Source organism: Crocodylus siamensis, chromosome 4, assembly GCF_052110815.1.
Source record: "Crocodylus siamensis isolate JL-2025a chromosome 4, ASM5211081v1, whole genome shotgun sequence".
Taxonomy (NCBI): Eukaryota; Metazoa; Chordata; order Crocodylia; family Crocodylidae; genus Crocodylus; species Crocodylus siamensis.
In genome coordinates, this window is record NC_143398.1 from 41,837,945 (window position 1) to 41,861,920 (window position 23,976).

The window sequence follows — 23,976 nt, forward strand, 5'->3', positions numbered from 1 at the left end:
CATAGTATAAGAGAGTAGATGCTGCTGCAATATCATAATTTGTGCCTGTTCAGTGGGAGAATAAGCAGATGTAAAGCACAAGATGTCAGATGCAAAAGGCAATGCCTTAAGTCAATAACAATTTTCCCCTAATCTAGACAACACTAACATTTCCCCAATGTGGTTATAATCTATTATTATTTTATAAATTAGCTGTAAGGATTAAATTAGGTTAGAGCCCAAGCCCTGAGAGGTGGAGAACACCACTCATTTAAGTCACTGACCACTTCTCTGAATTAGAGCCATATATAAAATTGTTTTCCCCAACATGGCAGATGTAGTTTGGATTGGACAGGCCTGCTGAACTTGAAGTCAAATACTTCTGATCCTGGAAGTCCTCTCTCAGGCACAGTCCCACCAATTTATCTACAGATAAAACTACTTCGTATTCTGCCTCCAAAGGTGTAAGTTTGCATGAATGTGAAACAAAAAGACTAAAGTTCAGCACTGAATATATAGTGAGCTCTCTAGTCAGCACTATGGAGGGAAAACAAAACAAAAAAACAATTCTTAAATTCATACTCTATAAAATTTGTCTTATATTTATATTGTTTCAACATCTGGCCTGCCTGATTCAAGAGGAAACATAGAATTATCTTGCAGATGCTAAAAAATTATATTTAGCAAAAAATCTGAGAAGCATAAAAGTAGATTCCCCTCATCCTTCCCCCCTCCCCCCACCAAACATCAGCACTACTAAAAAAATGCTGAGTGCAAAGTATTCCTTTGTGACAGGGAGGTTGAATTAATTGCAGTTTTGCACTACCCTTCTGCCAGGTGCTTCATTTTTACATACTCAATGCTTTAATGGAAGCCCAACATCTTTATATATGTCAAGTGAAGGCTGGAGTGTGTTGGAGCTATCTAGTGACACAGTTAAATAATTCTGTTGTTCACCAATCATTTCATTCCATAAAGTTTGACTTCATCTTCATTTGAAGTTCAAAGTGCAGTGTTTCACCTTGACTTGTCTAACACGCAACATTATATATATTTATAAAAGAAGCTTACTAAAACAAAATGCTATGAACTGAGCAGAGTTCACCCTTCAGAAGAGGATGAGTGCAAGAATGAACCACAGATGACTGATGGTAGTCTCATATTTCTCAATACACTCCAGAAAGTGCTGAGATCCTACGTAGCTGAGGCTGTGTAAGAAACTATACTGAACAGATAAGGCTTTTATTTGTTATTTGTCTATTCAGTGATGATCTATCTGGGACATGTCTTCCTTTTTTTCAGTTTTTTAAAGATACCTTGTAATTCTTCCTTACTGCAACCAGGCTCAAAAATATGTGATAACTATTTGTGGGTGATTGCATGCGTTGCATACTGCCCTGTCTGCCATACCTTACCGCAGTACCACAGGCTCCATCTAAATTAGAAGCAGCAAAGAAAACTATGATTGATTCTTTAATTTTCTTTTTAATGATACTGCAACTTGCAATATTTACATCCTTTTTGGCAACACACCTCATTTCAGCACCACAAAGAGACTGATAAATAACATTTTATGTCCAATACCAAAAACATAGGTTGTTATACTTTGCTTATTCTCGACAGCTCAGATTTATATGAGTTAGATGGCTAATAAATTTCAGAAAGGTTCCAATACCTGCATTCTTCAGAAGTTTAGTCTTCAGAACTTTTAGCTTAAAATTAAAATTAAAAATATTAAGGAGGGAAAGGTAAATGAAATGTTTTGGTCTTCAGTGACAGCAGTGCCAGCTACTTCATGTGGAAAAGTTAAAGATTAAAATACAAAAGCAGAAGACAACAGTTATCCATTATCATCAGGTACTAGGAAGCTTCAGTCACTGATTCGATTCGGCTGAGATTCAGCCCAATTCAGTGGACAAATCTGCCAAATCGAATCAGAAGACCCTTTAATCTCTCCAAATTGAATCGGAACCCTCCAAATTGATTTGGAGATTCGGAAAGATTCCATGATTCGGACTTAGACACAGCTTTAAATTTTTTTTCTACATACCTCAAGGTACCAGGCGGCTCATGAATGCTGTGACGGAATGTCCCACAGGAGCATGGGGAGGCTTCCCAGTACATTTGGCAGCAAACCCAGAAGTGGACCAGAAGCATTTCCAGTCCACTTCCGGGTCCTCCCAGGAGTGTGTAGGCCCCTGTCCCCAGCTTGGCGACTGGTGCCTCCTGGGTCTGGCACCCAGGGTCCCCCCGCAGCATCAAATTTCGGATTAAGCCAAATCAAATCGGGGACAGTGATCCAAATCAACTAATTGAATCACTGTCCCTGATTTGGGCTGAATCTGAATCAAATATGGCACACTTTGCACACCCCTATCAGGTACATTCTTTAATGGCTTTTTTACTAATATTGTGGTGATTGGGAATCAGGGATGCCATGCCTCCTGGGTTTTCTTTTTTACCTGTATTGCCAAAAATTAAGATTAGAGACAGAAATTAGACATAAACCAGTATAAGTGATCAGAAACCAGTTCAAATCTGTAACACAACAGAAGCGCAGTGCACATAAACCACTTCCAAAATGGTTGAAACCAGCTTAAGATAAACCTGGATGGATGTAATATAAGATTTAACTGATTTAGGTTAAATCAGTTTATTGAACTGCTGTGCCAGATCCTTTTCAGATTCAATTTAACTCACAATCCCCCAGCATCTCAGAATGCTTTGCACCACCCCTGAACCCCACCCCACTCCGACAGGGTGGGTGAGCTAGCTTTGGCCCAAACTGGCTGCTCCAGCAGAGAGGCTTGCTCCAGCACCCCCCAGCTCTTGGCTTGAGCCACTGCAGGCACGTGGCTCATTTCTGAAATCAAAAGTGAATGTCTGTTCACTTGCTTATTGGTTCAATCTGCACAGCTTAGACTAACCTGCAAAGATTGAATCTATTCAACCTCGGGCTTTTCGAGTATCCGTACTTACCTCCAGTGACTTAGGCATAGGTTTTCAACTGATTCAGGGCTGCATCTGATTTGTAGAGGACCTCAGCATCCACACAAAGTCAACAAAAAGAAAAAAGTCAACAATTCATTTAGTCACAGCTAGAGACTACTTTGTTATAAATAAAAATAGCATTTAAAATTATTAAAAGTCCTCTGGCAAAATGTCTCTGCCTTCTATATAGAGGAAGGTGGTGATAATTTCCCAGAGCATTCACAGTTAACAAAATTATTAATTAGATTCTAATATGCTAAGTTGTCTTTTGTTTTGCTTGTCTGTCCCATTCCCATCCCCCCCTCCGATCCATGTGATAAATGTAATTTACTCCATCTGGACATAGTAAGAGTTGGATGCATTCTGAGATTTCCATCTGGATTTCTGAAACATGATAGATAGAATTTATTGTGGTACTGCCTCTTAATTCCAGAACTGACCAAATCAAAAAACCCTGGGATCATACCAGCAGGCACTTTCAGCTTAGTTTAAAGCCATAGTTCTGGTTTGAGTTACCTGCTTTCATAATAGATATGTGAAAGATAAGAAGAATAGGAAAGTAAAAAGACTGAGTGCACAACAAGAAACGAGTGAATGGGTTTTTATGTGGTAATTTCTTATGACTTGCATTGCTTTAGTAGTACTGAATAGTACCAAGTGTGTAAATAAGCCACTCAAGACCACATAGTAAGCAAATGCATTCAGTGGCAAATACATTCACATCACTTTAAATGACTTGCAACAAAAATACAAGATTTTGTATAAGTGCTGTAGCATGTTATAAAGCAGACATTGAAGAACCACCAGTCTCCCACTTTAAGTTATTATTATCGGTAGGTCAATAAATATTTTTATAACAGTTTACACATTCAATATGTTATAGAAACACTAGCTAAATTAATCTTTCTAGCACTCTTACAGGGCAAGGAAATTACATCATACCGAATAAACAGGGTAAAGAATTGATCAAATCATGTTCCTTGTAAATTTGCTTAACAAATAAAAAACAAACAAATAGAAAAGCCAAAATTTGAATTCAAGTGAATTTACAAGTCTGAAACCACCCCTGTCTTCACTGGCCTCTTTTCTGTTGTTTGGAACTTATCCAGACACTACAATCCTCGGGCACATGAAGGCCACCAGCAGCAATTCTGTATTCTTCATCCCTGCAAGTACAGACAAGTTTGTAGAGAGAGGGGTAATTTTCAGATCAATGCCTAGAGAAGGCTCAACAAGGGAAATCACAGTCCTGAGCTCAAGAAAGAAGCACCAGGATATAGACAGCTTTGGTCCAGGCTACTAGGTATGATATAGATGAAAAAGGGTGGCTTGCATGGTTCAAGCTGCTTGAGGAGACTTCCAGGTTGGCCCTGAATATTGCATCACTTCCTTTCCAATCCACTGTCTGTCTAAAGAATAGAATGCAGCCAGCCCTTTCTGGGGGGGCACAAAAATAGGCTCCAGCTGCTGTTGCAGTGGCATGTTACATCTGTCCTGGGCATGGAGCAGCCCTACTACACCTTTTATGAAAAAACCTAGCATATATTCTAAAGCCATGTTAAAAGCACAGAGTTCAACTACAGCTACATAATTACTGTGTTTGACCTTGGTTGATTAAATACATAAGCAAATATGTATGATGAGCGCCCTTGTTTGGAAGAAGGGAAAATTCACTGGAATGGGTGAAAAGTAACGGTGCAGATAACCAAAGTGAAGAACGCTTCGTGTAAGAAAGTAGCCTTCAGGATCTCAAATTTCTGAATGAGGGAAGATCTTCCCTAGCCATTTTTGGGGCATAAACTTAGCATTCCCACAAACAATGGTACATGATGGCTAGAAAATTATATTTAGAGATTTGCTTTTAGAAATTGGCTTGTGGGTAGAGTAAATATTGCGTTAGAACAATGGACAAGGGGAACAACAGTGGTTTCTAAGAGTCTGTTTGTGACAAAGTTTCACATGCTAAGCCTTCAAGGCAGACACTGTGCCCAGAGCCAACAGACAAGCAGGCACATGCATCTTGGGAAATTGAAAACATGCCAAATAATCTACCATAACAAGCAATAGGAAGCATTGGTACCAGGTCACAGTGACCAGCTACAAAGACTGAGATTTCTGGTTTTGGTGAAATGATCAAATTAGGAGGCTGGAAATACCCAAATTAAGGTACTTGCATGTGATCAAATTAAGATGTGCATGTGATATGCTTAAGAAACAAAGGGATATGCTGACAGGACAAAACATGAACAGTATGACACTCACAGGGAAACCAATCAGTGGTATCCAGAAACGAAGAGTCATCAGGAGGATCCCTAGGCCACCATGGGCAGAGGGCATGCCATCAACCTGTCCCACCTGCCCCACCACAGGGTGACTTGGCCCTCGACCTCCAAGACTGCTACGTTCAGGAAAGAACCACAGGATGGTGCTTGTGTACTGGCCAGGTGTACCGCTCCTCTGTAAAACCCTTAGGACTGGTAGATAAGCAAAATTGGGGGAAGGGAAGTTATTTTGTTTGCTTTGCCTGCATTACACCTATCTGCTATCACTGTGTATCAAAAAAATTGCCTATTATCAAATGGAAAAAGTTGTGGTCAGTCTGAGGGTTTGGGTCCACCCAGAACAAGTTATCAGGACTTGGACATAAATCCAGTGCCAACGGTACACAGCTCCGTATGTACTATTAGCCAGACCAGAATCAGCATAGCTGGGTCTGCTTGGTGTCAAGGACAGGAAATTGGCATCAACTCTCGCAAGTGCTTATTAGCCTGCCCTTGATGCCCCACAGAGATGCTGTACTCTGCCCAGTTCAGGAGGAAGCCCACACATATGGATACTTCTGCCATGTGTGAAATGGAGCTGAAACTCCTGTTGCTTAACTGTTTTTCCATTCTTGTTCTGGGTTCTTTCTGGTGACAGTCTACCACAAATATATGCCAGACTCCGTCCCTTCTGAACAAGTATCCAGTCTGTCAGTGATCAGGGCTTCAGTTAATTCTATTTACTTATTCCATAATTGTGTCCCTAGTAAGTAATTCTCTTCAGAAGCAATTGGCTAGCAGCATTTCCATAGAATAATAAAGCTCTGTATTTTTAATATGTAAAGATGCCAAGAATTGCAAACCTTTACCTATATTCAAGAACTTAGAACATTCTTAGGACTTCTGGTGGAGAGAGAAAGGGACCTACACCATTCAAAATTTTATTACTGTCTGTTTCGGCAAACAAAGGGAAAATAAGAATCAAGATAATAATTTCAATAGGTTACCTTATTTTTTTTAATACCAGGAGATTTAGGAAAGAGTTACGTTTGGTCATCTTTCCCTCTATGGAAATCATCATATAATCGTTATACCTATTACTTATTAAAAAGATGTATCGCTACAATGCTTTGCATCCAATACTCACGCTAAAATGCAAGATAATACTCAGAAGGCAAAAATACTACTATTTAGCGTCCTTATATGCTCAAAGAAATTGATTGGTAAATCCTCATAACATCTGAAATGTTGGTGGAGTAGGTATTCCCATCAGGCAAACTAAGAAAATCCCATGCTGCCTCTTAACAGCACATTTGCAAAACCTGATCTATGATCTCATGGCTTACTTTAAGCCTCATGACCCATATTGGGTCCTGCTTGTGCAGATGTTTGCCAGTCCTTGGAACACAAACTATGTACACTGGGATGGGAAGAATGGTAAGTGGGATCAAGGGAAGCTAGTGGGTCCACAGTAGGGAATTGGTGGGTCAGCAGCTGGAGGGGCTGTCCATTGGGGTTTGGGAGCTAAAAGCAGCTCAGTTGCCAGGGGGTCTCTTTCTTCTCGTGTTTCTACACTACATTTGACCATTTTGTTATGCTTATGGTCATTTACTGCACTTTGTGAGGTCTTTCATTGTACATGTGCCTTCAAGCAGTGGGCATTGCAGCAGAAGTTGAATGGCTCTGTGGCCCAGTCACAGGTGCTTGAACCAGTGGTACAGCCCCACTTCTTCATTGGCTCCTCGGAGCATCCAACTCCAGTACATAGGCAGTTAAGACATTGTCAGTTTGCCCATGGACTGACCAACCATGGCAAGGATTCAGTCACTGGAATATCTATTTTTGCACTATTAGGTATTTTCTTCAGCCTCTCCTTCCACATTTGTAGTCATGTCTCCCTGGATGGGGCATTGAGAGTTTGTGCACTGGCAAGGAAGCTACTGCATGATTTCAGACATTGGTGTGCTGCAGGATGGTCATACAACACGTGTCTCACATCTTTAGTTTGTCTTTGTCATTCTATCCTGGCCACTGCTTTTCTGATGTCAGTCAGAAGGTACACATTGTTTAGGATGGTAGGCTTCAGACATCCTGTGATGCATTGGCAGCTATCTTTCAGAATTGGGTCAAGTTACTTAGCATGTGCAGATCTCCCCCATAAAGGGCAGGCATACCCAGCATGGCAGAAGCTGAGAGCCAGAGCAATGGTTCACATGGTTGAGGGGCTAGCTCAAGTTGGCAAGCTTATATAAAATGTTGTTCCTAGTGTTCACCTTTGCTTTTGTCTTCTTGATGTGTTCTTTGTGTAGGAGGGTTCAATCGAGGATGACTCCAAAGTAAACTGGATTTAGACAGTGGGATCCCAGGTCATGTAAATGTTGAGCAGGTGGTTGGCCTCATGTTTTTTTCAGATGAAAGGCAATACTTGTGTTTTCACTAGGTTGGCATGCAATTGGTTTTCAGTGTAGTATGGGGTTGGACTAATTAGTGCCTCAGGGGTTTCAGCGTGGTCAAAGCCAGTGTTTTGGGTTGTTATTTATGCAGACAACCTGTGCATGAAACATTTTGTTTCCAGATTGATTGATTGGTTATTTATATAGATGTTATACTAGTGGTGAAAGTATGATTCCTTGTGGGAGGCCATTAATCTGTAGCTTCCATCTGCTTTGCTTCCCATCCAGGTTTTGCTTTCCTAGTCTTCAGTGTGTTAATACCAAAATTCAGCTCTGTCATTAAGAATGGGCTTGTAAAACCCAAGTCTTTGGGGTACTTGTACTTTCTAGTCTGAATGGGGGGAAAGGAGGGGATTGTTTGCTTTTGGTTTGGGGTTTTTTACCATTGAGAAGCATCTGATGAGTAATTTGTTTACCGGTGACATAATGATTTTGATCTACCTTTCATGGGTTGTTGCTTAGTTTATGTATTGTCACCCATGATTTTTTACTAGTATGTGTCATATCAGTTGACTCAGGGTCTGCTAAGATTTCTTCTGTTCTTCTGTGATGATTAACATTAGCTCCTTGCCTGCAGTGATGGTGTTGCAGAAAAAGGGTCTAGTTCATGTCATCACCTGTAGTCTGTGTATATGTCAATGGTTTGCAGAGTACAGCCTGGGATGTAATTCATGCAGCAGCCCCATGGGATGTTTTTCCTTGCAGATTTCTACCCCAAACCACGTTTCTGAGGGGAAGAGTAGAAAAAGCACAGCCTTGGGGCTGAACTCTGGACGTGTACAGATGTTCATTAGATTGGGCTAACCCATTTCCAGTCTAACTTGGTTCACTTCCTCAGGTGAGGTAAGTTAGTTCACGTCTTCACTTAACCCTACTTAGGTTGATCTAAGTGTAATGTCTGCATCTACCTTTGACAAGCCTATAAAATAGCAGAGAGTCTCTTTTCTCACGATAGAAAAACTGGATAGGGGAGTTGTGTTTTATACAAATACCATAAGCTATATAAGTAATAATGGACACCATAGAGCCTTTAAAACTGAACTGCCTCATAAGTTTTTTGGGAAAGCTGTTAGTCATATTGAAACCCTTCAGAGCCACTATGGTGTTGAGTCTTATGGCTTTTTCCTTCTGCCAGCCAATCCATACTGCTGTTGTTTTCACATACAAAAACGAATGTTTATTTCATCAGCACAGTTGACTAGTCGTAAGCCAGCTGGCCATGCAACTTTTAGCTGTCCACTCAAAACACAGGACTAACAAAGCTGAAACAACTGAACTAAGTCTGCCAAAGAAACCAAATTGCCTGTATTGAGACAGCTGAACTCAGCTGCATATTTTCAGCTGTCTGTCCGCAAGAGTACTTGTTTACCTATCCTGGCAGATGCAAAGAGCAAAAGCAACCACTATGCTAGGAGTTCTCCAAGCGTGTAGGGCAGGAGATGGAGCTATGTGCTGCCATTACTGTCTGCCTGCCTGCATGGTTGGAGACTTTCCTCCTTGAGTTTAAGAAAAAGAAAACTTTCTTGTTAGGAGCTGAAACAATTATGAAGCCAGGGTCTCCCAAACTTCACCCCATATATAGTGGTTCAGTATTCACTTCCATAAATTATGTTGGGAGATGGGGAAAAAAACTCTCCAACACACGCCATCTGGTTTTTGATAAGACAAAATTTCAGTCCAGCTTCAGCCCATTGCTGTTAATTGGTGTTAGGAAGGAGTCTTTCACCTCCCTCACAATTCAGATACCTTCATGCAGAAGGTAAGAGCAACTCTGGCTTACTCCCTTGTTCCACCTTTGTGAGCAGTAGGGTTTGCTTCAGGCTTTATTTTTGTTTTTTAACTTGTTGAAGCTTTATTTTGAGACTAGTTTGAGCTTTGCAAGTACTTCTTTTGTATAAGCCCACTGACTAGTGCTGTGTTATTGAAGTATGTCTGATGGCTTAAAGACGCATTGACTAAGAGCAGCAATATAAAGGTTTTGTTTTATGCTTTTTGCTTGTGTAATATCAGAGAACTACTTTCAAGGTTTTGGAGCTTGGAAAATTTGCCACAATTATTTATTGCAGTAGATATGCAATGGCTTTTACACTTCTATGCTTTTAGCATATTATTTTATAAATACCATAAATATGAACAAAATTTTATTGAAGATAGGACTCCATTGAATGAATTCTCATAGGATTAAAAAATAAGGCATTTCATGACTATAAGTATGTTTGTTGTTAGTTTTTTTCAACAAAATAAAAACAGGTGATTAGGGGATAAAATAAATGGTATTCACAGAGTTTAAGTACTATGTTGAGTGAAAATTTTTCAAAATACTTATTACAAGTTTACATTATAAAATAACTAGTTTGTTTTTCAAACCAGCGTGTTATCTTAGTTCTCCCCTAGATTATAAAAATCAAGATGAGTACCAGGCACTGTGGATTGCCTGTGTTTTGACATATATTTGTTGACAGGTACAGCAACAGCTTATGGAACATATGCCAGTATGTGCAGAGTGCCTTTCAGAGGTAATATACAGTAGTATATGGGGACATTTTCCTAAGTTTTCCTCTGATATCAAATATTCCTTGCATCTCCATCATTTTCATTTCATGGAATCTGTCTTGGAGCATCCTGGAAAATGGTTCTGTGCTAAGACTACTTGGGCTTCTTGATTTCCCATCAGACAATGAAACTCCTGAGGAGCCATGTGACTTGCTTCTTATAATTCTTCTCCAGTGTAGCAGGGGGTCCCATAAGGTTCCACTGATGGCACTGGATTTTCATAGATGAATAGATTGTTAGGGGCTGGAAGGGACCTTGTTGATGATCAGGTCCAGTCCCCTTGTGCTAAGCAGGAAAAGACAACTGGGGTGAAATGACCCTAGCAATGTGACTGTCCAGTCTCCTTTTGAAGATTTCCAGGGTAGGTGACTGCACCACCTCTGGAGGGAGTTTATTCCACAGTCTGGACACCCTGACTGTGAAGGAGCTTTTCCTGGAATTGAGGCTGAAGTGGCCTTCTAGGAGTTTGTATCCATTACTCCTGGTCTTCCCCAAGGGTGCCCTGGTGAACAGCTGTTCACCGAGTTCTTGATGTATTCCCCTGATGTAGCAGTAAGCTGCTACCAAGTCCTCTCTCAGACTTCTCTTCTGTAGACTGAAGAGGCCCAAGTCCTTCAGCCTCTCCTTGTATGGCTTGTCTTGCATATCCCTGATCATATGGATGGCTCATCTCTGGATGCTTTTAAGTTTTTCCACATTCTTGTTGAAGTGTGGTATCCAGAACTGGATGCAGTACTCCATCTGTGGCCCCAGTGTGGAGTACAGTGGGAGTTTCACTTCTTTAGTTTTGCATGAGATACAACGCTTAATGCATGCCAGCATGTTGTTTGCCGTGCTAGCCACAGCATCGCACTTCTGGTTTACATTCATGCAATAGTCAGTCACTACCCCTAGGTCCCTTTTGGCCATGGTGCAAGTCAACTTGTCGCCACCAAGCCCAGAGGTATGTTAGGGATTGTTTGCCCCCTTACACTTCTGAATGTTGAACTTCATCTTGTTTGGGTCCATCCAATTCTCCAGCCTGTCCAAGTCTGCCTGTATCTGCAGCCTACCTTCTGGTATGGCCACTATCCCCCATAACTTGGTGTCATCCGCAAACTTGGCCAGTGAGCTTTTCACCCCCACATGCAAATCATTGATAAAGATATTGAAAAGCACCGGTCCAAGCATGGACCCCTGAGGGACACCACTGGCCACTTCTCACCAGGACAATGCATATCCATTCATGAGAACTCTCTGGGTCCTACCATGCAGCCAGTTTTCCACCCACTGAACTGTTGAGCAGTTAAGCCCACAATCTTCCAGTTTTTCCACGTGGATATCATGGGATACTAGATCAAAAGCCTTTTGGAAGTCTACGTATATAATGTTGACCTTCTGTCCCATGTCCAGCTGGTGAAAGATCTGTTCATAGAAGGAGATGAGATTAGTAAGACAAGAACTACCCACGATGAATCTTTAATGAGTTTTTCCAGGGTTTTCCCTGAGATGGAAGTTAGACTGATTGGCTTATAGTTGCCCGAGTCCTCCCTCTTTCCCTTCTTGAAGATGGGCTTGACCCTCTTCCAATCCTCAGGGATCTTCCCTGTGTGCCTGATTTATGAAAGAGCTTTGCCAGGGGTTTTGCAATCACCTCAGCCAGCTCCAACACTCTCACATGAAGTCCATCTGGTTCTGCTGACTTACAAATGTTTAGCTTTTCTAGTTGATTTTGTACCAGCTCAGTATCCACAATGAGAAAGCTTTCATTCCCACCATGCCCCCTTTGATTCTTATCTCACTTGTCTTTCCCCTTGGTCCAGTGAAATAACAAAGCAAAGTGGGCATTCAGGAGTTCATTTTTCTCCTGAGTGTCCAGTACAAGCTGTCCCAAGGTGTTATGCGGGGAGCAGAAGGAAAACAAGTGGAAGCCTGGGGCCCCTGCTTACCTAAAAAAGGACTTCTTACTGTCTTCAACTCTCTGGCTAAATTAAACTCAGTCACTGCCTTAACCTTCCCAATCATTTTCCTACAAGTGCAGACCACTACTGTATAGTCCTGTCCCTAGCTTCCACTGTGTGTACATATCTCTTTTCTTTCTCAGGAGGACCACAATGTCTCTATTGAGCCAGGAGGGCTTGCCAGTCCTTCTGCTACCTTTCTTCTTAATGGAAATGGTTTTCTTTTGTGCTTCGAAGATTGTGTCCTTGAGGAACGACCATTCTTTGTGCACCCCATTCATTTTCCATCCCTGGTCCGGCATCACCTTCCCTACTAATGCCCCGAGCCTGTTGAAGTCAGTATTCTTGAAGTCCAGGACTTCAGTCCTGCTAATTGATTTGTCAACCTTGTGGCAGACAATGAACCTGATGAGCTCCTGGTCACTGTCACCCAGACTACCCTCCAATGTTCAAGTCACACACCAGATCATCTCCTTTGGCCAAGACCAAATCTAGGAGAGTGGTACCTCTGTTTGGCCTTTACACTTCCTGGGTCAGAAAGAGGCCCTCAATTACAGTTAAGAAGCTACATGACCAATCCGACTTAGACAAGTGTTCCTCCCGATCTATGTCTGGGTAACTGAAGTTGCCCATGACAACCAAGTCCCTTGTATGCACGGTCTCTCTCAGTTCTCGAGAGAACTCCAGATCAAGTTCCTCTCCTTGGTTTGGTGGTCTGTAGTAAACACCCACAGTTAGGTCTCTCTCACCTTGCCTCTCCTCACCCCCCTGCCCCCTCAAAGCTTGACCCAGAAGGTTTCAAGCAGGTTATCTTTGGAGCCAATGTCAGCCCCCAGAGAGCCTGTTCTCTCACATAGAGAGCTACTCCTCTGCCTTTTCTCTCTGCTCATTCCCTTCTGAGCAGGGTGCAGCCCTCTACAGCTATGTTCCAATCATGCGAGGAGTCTCACCAGGTCTCCATAATCCCTACCAGGTCATATTGCCCACTAGAGAGCAGGAGGCCTAGCTCCTCCTGCTTGTTCCCTATATTCCGGGCATTGGTATACAGGCAGCTGAGGCCCCTAACTGACACCCTCGATTTCCTGAGATGCTGCGTTAGAACCACTCCATTAGCATTTTCAAAAACAGTTATCTTAGTGTCCTCTATGTGAGAGCTTTTCTGTGTGCTAGTCCCCAGGCATGCTCCACTTGGAGTTTCCCTGTCCCCCAGCAAAATCAGTTTAAAGCCCAGTATAATAGATCAGGCACCCTGGCTGAGAACAGGGCCTTACCTCTCCATGTGAGCTGAATACCATCTCATTTCAGGAGTTTGCTGTCTCTGAAGTCCATGCTGTGGTCAAAGAAACAGAAGCCCTCATGGTAGCACTACTGTCAGAGGCATCTGTTTACTCCTTCCACACAGCCTTCCCTCTTGGGTCCATGGCATGCAACATGGAGCACAGAAAAATATAAAATGACTTGAACCCCTTGTTCCTTGAGCCCAGCCCCAGAGCCCTGTAGTCACTCATGACCCAGTCCGGATTACTCCTGGCTGTGTCGTTTGTGCCCACAAGGATGAGGAGCATGGGGTAGCAGTCAGAAGGATGGATGAGCCTGGGGATACTCTCTGCAATGTCCCAGATGAGGGCCCCAGGAAGGCAGAAGACCTATAGGTCCAAGGGGTCTGGATGGCAGATAGGACCCTCCATGCCCCTCAGGAGAGAGTCCCCCATGTCACCACCCAGCATCCCTTCCTAGGGGTGGAAGTACTTACATCCTGAATACTTACCTCCCCCTCTGGTGTCTCTGTCAGAGCCTCCTCATGCATGATGAGGGGAGCATATCTGTTATGCAGCATCATGGGAGGAGTAACCCTAGCTCTGCGTGCTTTAGAGCTGGAAACTACTGTCTCCCAGGTAACTCCAGGAGGGTCTTTGTGTCCAGTCTTCTTTGTGGCCACCTTCTCTTCCACCTTCTTCTCTACTTCTTCTTTTTTCCTTAAGTAGGACCTGACAGTACCTGCCAATATAATCTTCATGGGCTCTGATGCTGCGCAGCTGATGTACCTCCCCCTCAAGCTCCTGAACTTGGCCCTCCAGAGACTCCACCAGGGAGCAATACCCCATAAGTGGGAGTACCCCCATGCACAGTTGCCAGCAACCGTGCCAGGCAGCCCCTGCAGTCCAGGGCCATGGGCTTTGGGTGAAGGTCTCAGCGATGCCGGGACGCCTGAGGATACAATGAGTCACCACCATGCCCAAAAGTGATTATGTGGTAATAGGCTATGCTACTACCTGCAAACTGCTTCCCACTTTGATGGGCTTCTGACTCAGCCCATATAGCAGAAAGAATAAGGAAGTCCTCTGCATTGAGACTGTGGGTGCGATTTCCCAAAGCACCCTCTCTATCTAACACAGTTTAACCACCACGATTTGGGATATATGCCAGCTAGACATAGAAAGATAAATTGCCAAAATAGGTATTTAATATCTTCTTGTTGCCCTGTGGGTTCAGGCCAACTCTCAGGATCTCAATATTGTGCTGTTAGACAGGAGGGTGTGACACAATTGCACATATACAAACACACAAATCAATAAGATACATACACACACACACACACACACACACACACACACTCACTCTACCAACTCAGGCACATACAGATCCAAACTAGCTTAGGCACATACACACCTATCACCAATTCAAGCACATACACGATGCACCCCAAAAGTTAGACAAAAATCAATTGTCCATACCCGCACACTCAGTATACATATACAGATCACTAATTCATACATCATGCACACAATGACACACATACATATATATACATACATACACACACACATATACATATACACACACATACACACACCAGTTCACACACATACAACCCACCTACACATACACACAAGTAAGTTCCTGACTTGGATGGTATGGTACGCATGTGTGTGCTTGGGGTACCTGGGATACTTGGGGAAAGGTTAAGGTGAGAGAGAGAGTTACAGTGTAGGGAGTGAAAGTTGACAGAACTGGGATCAGAACCAGTAGATCAGAAAGAAGCTGGCTGAGGAACTGAGGCTTGGGTTTACTTAAGATCAAGTGGCCCCAGGGTTACTCCAGGTCACTGGTGCAAGGAAAAAAAAGAGCCTGGTGGCAAGGAGGAGAGAGTCAGGAAAGAAACTGAAGTAGAAACCTGGGTGCTCAGGGGAAAAGGCAGTGTGGATAAGACAGTGGCAAAGAAACAGGGGGTTTTGAGGCAGAGCGGAGCTCAGGACAGATGTTAGAAGTGGTGAGCCAGAAGCAGATGAGGGAGAAATGAGACTGAAGTTAGAGGGGTGAGGAGCAGAGATTGGAGCATGGCCAAACCATAGTAAAGCAAAACCTAACTAAGGGGTCCAAATAACAGTTTTATTACACAGACAAAACACTACACAGCCACATTAAGTTATTGGTTCATACACACATGCACACACACTCACAATGGCAACAGGAAAAAGAGACTCAGTGGAAGGGCTGGAGTCAAGGTAAGGAAGAGAAACAGAATCCAAGTCCTTGGTTGAAGAAGGGGTGGGGGTGATAGCTACCTATCCAGGCTGGAAAGGGGTCCTTGTCCAGCAGGTGTTCTCCGGGGGGGGTTGCTGCCAGGGCCTCTGGGTGGATAGGTGGTGTGACATGGTGCTGGTCCAGATGGATGGGGCATCCCAAAGAGTCAGTCTTCACTACCCTTTTTTATGGGGCAGACTACCTCTGATCTCCTATGGGGAGGGCCTGGCCAGGCAATGTCAGTCCTGTCCCAGAGGGCTCCAGGTACAGCATGTACAGTTTTGGTACAATGTTTGCCTCATCTTTTGTTTCTTGAATGCTGAGGGTGGTTCCTATGGCTGGGAACCAGTTATTGGTGTTGATGGTTTGGTCAGAGGGAGCTCTTTTTAGACCTACTGCCATTGTCTCTCAAGTACCCTCATTCATCCCCATTCAGGAACCAAGTTACATAGGAGGGGTAGTATGAGTCATAGGTTACACAACCGGGCCTGGGGATGGGATAGAGACTTGACAAACAAAATGGAAACTTGATATTACGTATGCTAACTTACATATGTAGGCCTAAAACAGTAATCACACAACATAAAAGCAGTAAAAAAAAATAAAAAAAAATACAAACATAATAATTATCACTTATAAAACGGTGGATATCTATATGAAAATAGCAGGGCACTTATTTGCAAAGAGAGGAGAGAAAAATAAAACTTACTATCTAAAATAAAATGTTAAAGCTTATCCTACATCTTAGCTTACTTATAATTATCTATAGGTAATAGAGAGGGAGAGAAAAAAAGTCAGAAATGGTTGGGGAAGGGGAGGGAATGCATTTTAAAATAAATTTAAAAAAGAAAAACTGGGGGTTTTGCTACATTTTCAGTTTTATATTTAATTTCTCTACTTCAAATTAGCTGCTTAACTGCAGCATTAAAGACTCTTGGAGGTTCCAAATTTCATCCTACTCTCAATGTAATGTGGAAAGCAGAAACACAGCTTACAGAGATAATTTCTTTATTTTCCATCTTAAAATTTGTAGAAAATTTAACATTTGTGAAAGATATCAGAAGTATTACAAAATTATGGTATGGATAATGGCAACATAGACTTTGATACGATTTTACACATATGGGTCAACAATGAAGCAAAAATCATTTGACTAGATTGTTTGTTTTCTTGAAGGAATGTGGTGCCAGATTTAAGGCATCTTGCTACAGCTCTGGAAGATTGAATTCAAGTCTTGCTCTGAGTTCATGCCAAAGGCCATTCCCAGTTGTAAATTCAGTCCTTCAGACTGGAGAATTGAAGATAGCTGGATCTGATGCTAGATGCATCATTTTTTCACATGTTGTTGGCTAAGATCCTATGTGATATAAGCCCACTAGCCCAATGGATGATTAGACTTAGATGAACCTTCCTTTCTTCAGTTTTTTTGACCTTTTTATAATAAAAGCCAATTTATTGTGCTACAGCCCTATTAGGAACAAACTTTTTACAACTAGGTCACCAAATAGATGTTGAATACATTTTGATCATGTTAACGTAAGAAATGTTGAGGTAAAAAGCTTCATGTGTGACTGCTAATCAACTGTGAGGAGTGTTTCTAGCAGGCTTCTGCAAGAATCACTAGCAGGGCTGATGAGTCTCAATATTTTCATCAGTATCTAGAAATAAATATAAATTAATTGCTGATAAAATTGGGAAGAATACAAAGAATAGTGAGTGATAAATAATGATGAAGGCAGAGCAGTCAGAGTGATCTGGATTCCTTCATAATTTAGCACAAGCCAAAAAAACTGGTTTTTAATAGAGCCAAATGCAAAGTCATGCACAGTGCTGCTTGGAAAAAAAAATGCAGCTGTGTTAGACCTGAAACTCTTCACAAATTCAAATTGAATTTGTCAAATGCTTAGCTGAAAAAAGAATGCTTTGTGGTGATGCTGCCACCACTCTCAGTTTTATCCAATAGCTCAGTAGTTAGGGCACTCACTAAGCATGTGAAAGACTTGGGTTCAAAGTCCCTCTTTTGACTGAGGGGATCTGAATATATTTTTGCCACCTTGCAACAAAATGCTCTTGCCAGGCTATACAGTATTCTGAAATGCATCTTCACTAATTTCACTTTGTATGAACAATGTAAATATTCATGAAGACAGAAAGAGCAAGAGTGATGCAGTATTTTCTCGCACACAACACACCCTACGCAACCCCACACAACACATGCTTTTGGGAAGGCAGGATAAAGAGAAAAAAGATTTTTCTACTTGTACATTTATGGCTGTGGCCCTCTCCTAATCTTCATCTCACTCACCCTCCCTTTTCTACTCAGGAAAAAAAATATGGTTCTAACCGTGTCACAGCTGAGTCTCCAGTATCCTTCAAGAGTGTATCTTTCATGTGCCGCCAGAAGCTGGAGCCTGGCCAGCCAGAGCCATGCTCTGGCTGCCAGACAGGCTCTGCAGTGCTGGACTGCTATGGCTGCAGCCCCTGGAGACTCGCAGGACCCCAGGTAAGGCTGCTGGGGCCAGTCCAGGTGTTGGTCCCAGCATTCCCTTCTGCACTTAGGCAACATGCCATGTACCAGAGCATATATGTTTCCCAGGGACAAGTAGCAGTGGCACATATTATGCTGATGCTGTTTGTCCCTGGGGAAACACATGATCCCACTCATGAGGCCATGCCCCACGAGTGCCTAACCCTTCAGGATCTTGGATGAAAAGGAGATAAAGATTAAACCACAACCAGTTTTGTGAGTCTAGTCCTTCATTTTCTTGCTCTTCTTACAGAATCCAAAAACAGACTTTTTTGATTCACGGCATAAAATAAAAACTTACTCAAGTTTCCTTTTGGCAAGAAAAAGGGGGGGAGGGAAGAAAGAGGGGGGAAAAAAGGGGAAAAAAATTCAGTTTGGTTAGAACTGAATCCCCCCCTCTCCCCTCTGATTATTTTGGTTCAGTTGCTAAACTAAAATAATAAATCAATTTGCACACAACCTGAACTGTGTCTATTTTAGGGCAGAAGGATCCTAAGCATTGTACATAGTTGTCATCCAAACACTTTATAAAGCTTTTAATGTGTAGCTGTTAGAGTCTTAATAATTGTATTGGTGGTGACTGAATGCTTATTATGTGATTTTAATTACTGAGGGGGCAATCAATCACTTTTTCCCTGGAGCTATTGTGCTGCAAAGTTCTTTTTAGTGCCCATTTACTTAATGGTTTTTGTTTTTTGAGAAAGGGAAAGGTAGGTAAAGAGTCTACTTACCATACTTAATGTGAGTTAGTATTGGCCCATCACTTTGTACATTAGCTGAAACCAATTTCTCTATGGGAGGGGAGGGTTAAAACCAGTTTCCAATTTTAGCACCCAGAGAGATTATTTTTGCTCACCAGTTCACATGCATGGAATGGAATCAATTAGAAAAAGGTGAGAAGACAGTATCCTTTCATGCAGCATACTTGACAGGAACCCTCTATTTTGAAGTAGTTGCTATAAACCTCCATGGAGTCACTAGCATTTTCAGGGTGAACTCCATCAATGTTGGGATCGGACTCCATTAGTATTGTTAATTGGTTAGCTGTTACCAGTCACATCAGGCTCCCTTAGCTGGGATGGTCTTCGCTTACACTCTCAGGAAACAGTCTGTGATGCCGTGCCCCTAATGACCTCATTGTTACAAGAGACTACAGGCTTCTCTTTGTGACAAAAATCTTGGCCAGGTGTATTGTCTACAAACAAGCCTCTTACTGGCTTGGAAAAGGTTTATGTTGAAACTGATCCCACAAAGGTTTGGGGGATATTCATTTTTTCCACATAAGACTGTGTGGGTTACACACCTACCACTGCAGAATATAGAAAATCCATTAAAATAAAAAATTCTTCATACACAGAAGTGAAAAAGTCAGAAGTGAACCTGGAGGCCTACAATGAAATATTTTATAAACTAGGTGATTGTTGCAGATTTAGCCATGGTGTTTGCCTTCATTTCAATTTCAATATAGCATTTAGGTTTTTTTAAGAAGCTTTGTTATCCTTTCATTTTTATGCAGCTTGTCCATTAGTATTCAGGGAAATATTTCATTATTGTCTATTAAGCCTAGGCAGCAACTAATTATATGCCAGCTGAACTCCTCAGAACCTGTGACAATAGCAACAAAGTAATTTTAAGTATCATAGACTATTGTTTGTATCTGACAAATCACACCTAGAATGAACTCTGAGGGTGCATCCACACATGGAGGGACGTGCACTTGCAGCAGCTGAAGTAGAAACAGCACAAATTTGAGCTGGGGCTTTTTGCCTCAGCGCGTGTACCCAGACATGCACTTTGAAGTCGGGCAAGATGTGCCACTTGGGGCAAAATAACCCGCCCCAGCTTCTCCCACATCTGAAACCAGAGGGAGCTAGAGGTTGGGGCCAACACCTGTGCTGGCCCCAGCAGTATAAAAACATGCCCTGGCCAGCAGCTCAGAGCTATGTGCCCTCAGGAGCTTCTGAGGCCCAGCCACTTGGTATCTGGGGACACTACCCCTTGAGCCAGATTGACTGCTGAAGCAGCATCCCCAAATCACTTTTTAAAATGCTCCAAAATCCATGTTCTTCCACAAGTAGAACAAAAGACAACTATATATATTGGGGAGGAGAGGGGATTGATCAGTCAGGCAATGTTTTATTGCTATATTTACAATGTTAAAGCAATTTGGAAGCCTACCAGTGTCCCTGTCAACATAATAAATAAATTCTAAATATCTGTATGTTGTGATACTTGCTTCTGGATTTCTTATCACATGATGGGTGTGTGAAGGGCAGATGTGGGGTAGGAAGGGGTATGGGTGGGTGTGGAGGGATGTGAGGGGATGCGGGTAGGGGTGGGAGGACTATGGGGGGCTGCTTCAGAGGTTGGGCCCCCTCCCCCCCACAGGGCATAGCCCCCAACACAGGACATGGACTGCCACTCCCACAGGACGTCAGCCCTCCTCTGCAGGGCCACAGCCCCCAGCACAGGCTCCCAGCCCCGCTGCAGGGTAAGAGCTCCCCCACCCCCCCAGGTTCCCAGCCCCTCCCTGCAGGACATGCCCTGTGTAGACATGTACCAAGATGCTGAATTATTTTTATAGTAAGTGAAACTTCTGTTGTTATGTAGGTCCTATGCAAATATGTCAAATCTCTAGAAGATTAATACAATCTATTCAGAGAGAACAAGATCAAAGGTCAGTTTGGATGAGGTGTTTCACTGAAATATCATCATCTGAACTTCACAGAGAACATGTTGATAAGGAGGCCACTGAAAAAGCTTTGTTGATCTTTGAAGTATTAAAGCCAGGGTTGGCATGAACCAGAATTTCTGAGAACATTCTTTGTCAGTATTATTATATTCTCCCTTTGTAATAAAAGGCTGCTTAAAAACCTTTCCACAGGCAAAGTCACAGTCATTGTGGTTCATTTCTTGTGGGCAACAGAATAGAAAACCTATGAAGAGTAGAGATAAATATTCAGAAAATATATTTTTCAGATGCTAATCTTTCTATATTAAAAGACAATTTCTTTGAGAATATCCACCTGTAAGGTGCTGGCATATAGTATTTCATTTACACTTTTCCCAGCTATAACTTCTTATTTCCTCTTGCTTCATCTCACTGATTTCTCAACTCTCAACTGTTCTGACTCTTCTTACTTGAGGGAGACAGATGCTCAAGAAAAAGATCGGTATGGCAGGAAGTGCAGCAATATAACCAGAGAATTTGATTCACATTGACATCATAATTAATATTTTTTATCATTCTCCTTCTCTTGTTCTCCTGAAGTTTCACTGTTCTTCTATTTCTTAGACCCAACTGTCTCATTTTTTTAATTCTACGTCACCTGAAAGTCTATATTTACTTGTTTTTGCCTCTCAATTGTCACTTTACATCCTACTTTTTCTTTCCTTACATTCCCTTCTCAATTAATCTCCCTCCTCTGCAAACCCTTCTTATGTCCTCTTATGCTTTGCTTTCTTCCCAACCACTTCTATGGACTCTATCAGTCCTTTGTTCCTCATCAACAACCATCATATGGTTTTCAAACTACAAAATGAATTTTCAGTCTCGTTGGCCACCAACCAACTTATATGGAATACTAGAAAAGAACTAGACATTTAGCTTTTTATTTAAAGTAGCCTCATCTAACAAAGTATAGCAACGGAAATAAATGAGACCCAGAATCAAGGGGTGCCTGTAAACATATGGGGATGCTGCTCTGATGTGCTGTAATTACAGTGCATTGGAGTAGACTTGATTAACCAAGTCTGCTGGAGTGTGCCAATTAGCACACTCCAGCAGCTTCTGCATCTTGTATATTCAGAGTCCCTGCACTTCAACCAAGCTTTAGTTCAAGTGCCCACACAGCCATTTTGAAGCACAGGACGCTGAATACACAAGATGCTGTGGGTGCTTTAATTACAGCGCGCTCAGAGCCACTCTAATTAAGGCCCTCCCCCACACCCAGAGCTGGTGGATAGACAGTAAGGGCTTTTATACCTATAATGGTCAAGGGTTTTTATATTTATAATGGTCCAAACACCACATGGCAAAGGCACAATGGAAGCCTCTTGCCTGAAAAAGAAATGTTTAGTGTTTTGCATTTCAGATCTAACCAGTGAAGTTTGAAAAAACCCCAAGCAAAGTGAAGAGTTGAATAGTAATCTGAATTAACTGCTGAAAAAATTCCCAGCATTACTTTTTTAATAATGATTTGTTATAATATAAATATTAAATGGATGTATCACAGCTTTGGACAAAGATAGATCACAACTTATTACTGTACTGCAGATAGGATAGTGGTAAAATGGCATTTAAAGAATTTACTTTTTAAATTTACTGCTCTTCATTTCTAAACCTACCTGAATATTTAAAACATGAAATATGGCAATCTGCCATTTTCTGCTTAACTTTAAATCACCAGCTATGGTGCCATGATGTAAATTTGATTAATGCAATAAAATGATGTGGGGTGGGCAACCAGGGTAGCAGCCCAAGGAACCTACTTACAGGGAGTGCAAGGACAGCAGTTACTGCCACTGCCATAGCCTGCCCAGCCTCTTCTACCAAGGGTGAAGACACGGGTAGTTACACCACTTAAGCTACCTTCTGCCTCGCTATTCTTTTTTTAATAGCCATTAATGATCATGTAGCCCTTGTGCTGGACATCCAAAACCATAACATTTGGGAATTCAACTCTTGAAAAATGGCCACATAAAATATGTTGAGTTGGTCTAATAAAAAAATATCAGATTTACCCAAAGAACCTTGTACACCTAAAAATACCACACAGCTAGATAGAACTGTTGTTTCAGCAAACTCAGTATTACTACCAGTCATCATACCTTACAAGAGGCAGAAAAAAACTCCTGTAACATGAGCAAGTGAAAGGAACAATGAAAACCAGCATTATGGTTATAGGTTAGATGCTGACCCTCTCGGCAGCACAGAGGTAGAGAGGGATCTTGGAGTCAGGATTGACTCCAGGATGAATATGAGTCCCCAGTGCGATGAAGCAATAGGCACAGCCAACCGCACCCTGTCATACATCAACAGGGGCATCACTAACAGGTCCAGAGAGGTCTTGCTTCCTCTCTATGCAGCGCTGGTCAGGCTGCAGCTGGAGTACTGTGTTTAGTTCTCCAAGAGGGATGTGGGGAACCTGGAGAGGGCCAAGAGGAGGCCACTCATATGGTTGAGGGCCTCCATGGCCAGCCCTATGAGGAGAGGCTGAGGGACCTGAATCTCTTCAGTCTCTGCAAGAGAAGACTGAGGGGGATCTTGTGGCTGCCTACAACCTTATCAGGGACTCGGGGAAAGTCTGTTCACCAGGGCCCCCCTTGGAGTCACCAGGAACAATGGCCACCAGCTGAGGGAGGATAGGTTTAGGTTAGATATTAGGAAGAACTACTTCACTGTAAAGGTGGCCAGAGCCTGGAATAGGCTTCCCAGAGAGGCGGTGCTCTCATGTTCCCTGGAAATCTTCAAGAGGAGACTGGATAGGCACCTGGCTGGGGTCTTATGACCCCTCCCACCCCCAGTGCTCCTTCCTGCCCATGGCAGGGGATCAGACTCAATGATCTGTCTAGGTCCCTTCCCACTCATTGATTCTGTGATTCTATAAAAACAGTAAACTTCTGTCAGCATGCTGTGTACTTTCTGCAATTGATTTTTTCTTTGTGTTTATGGAATAGTCTTCATGACAAACATCAGGTTTAGCAAATGCATGAGATAGTCGTAAAATGTTTTACAAGTGGATCAG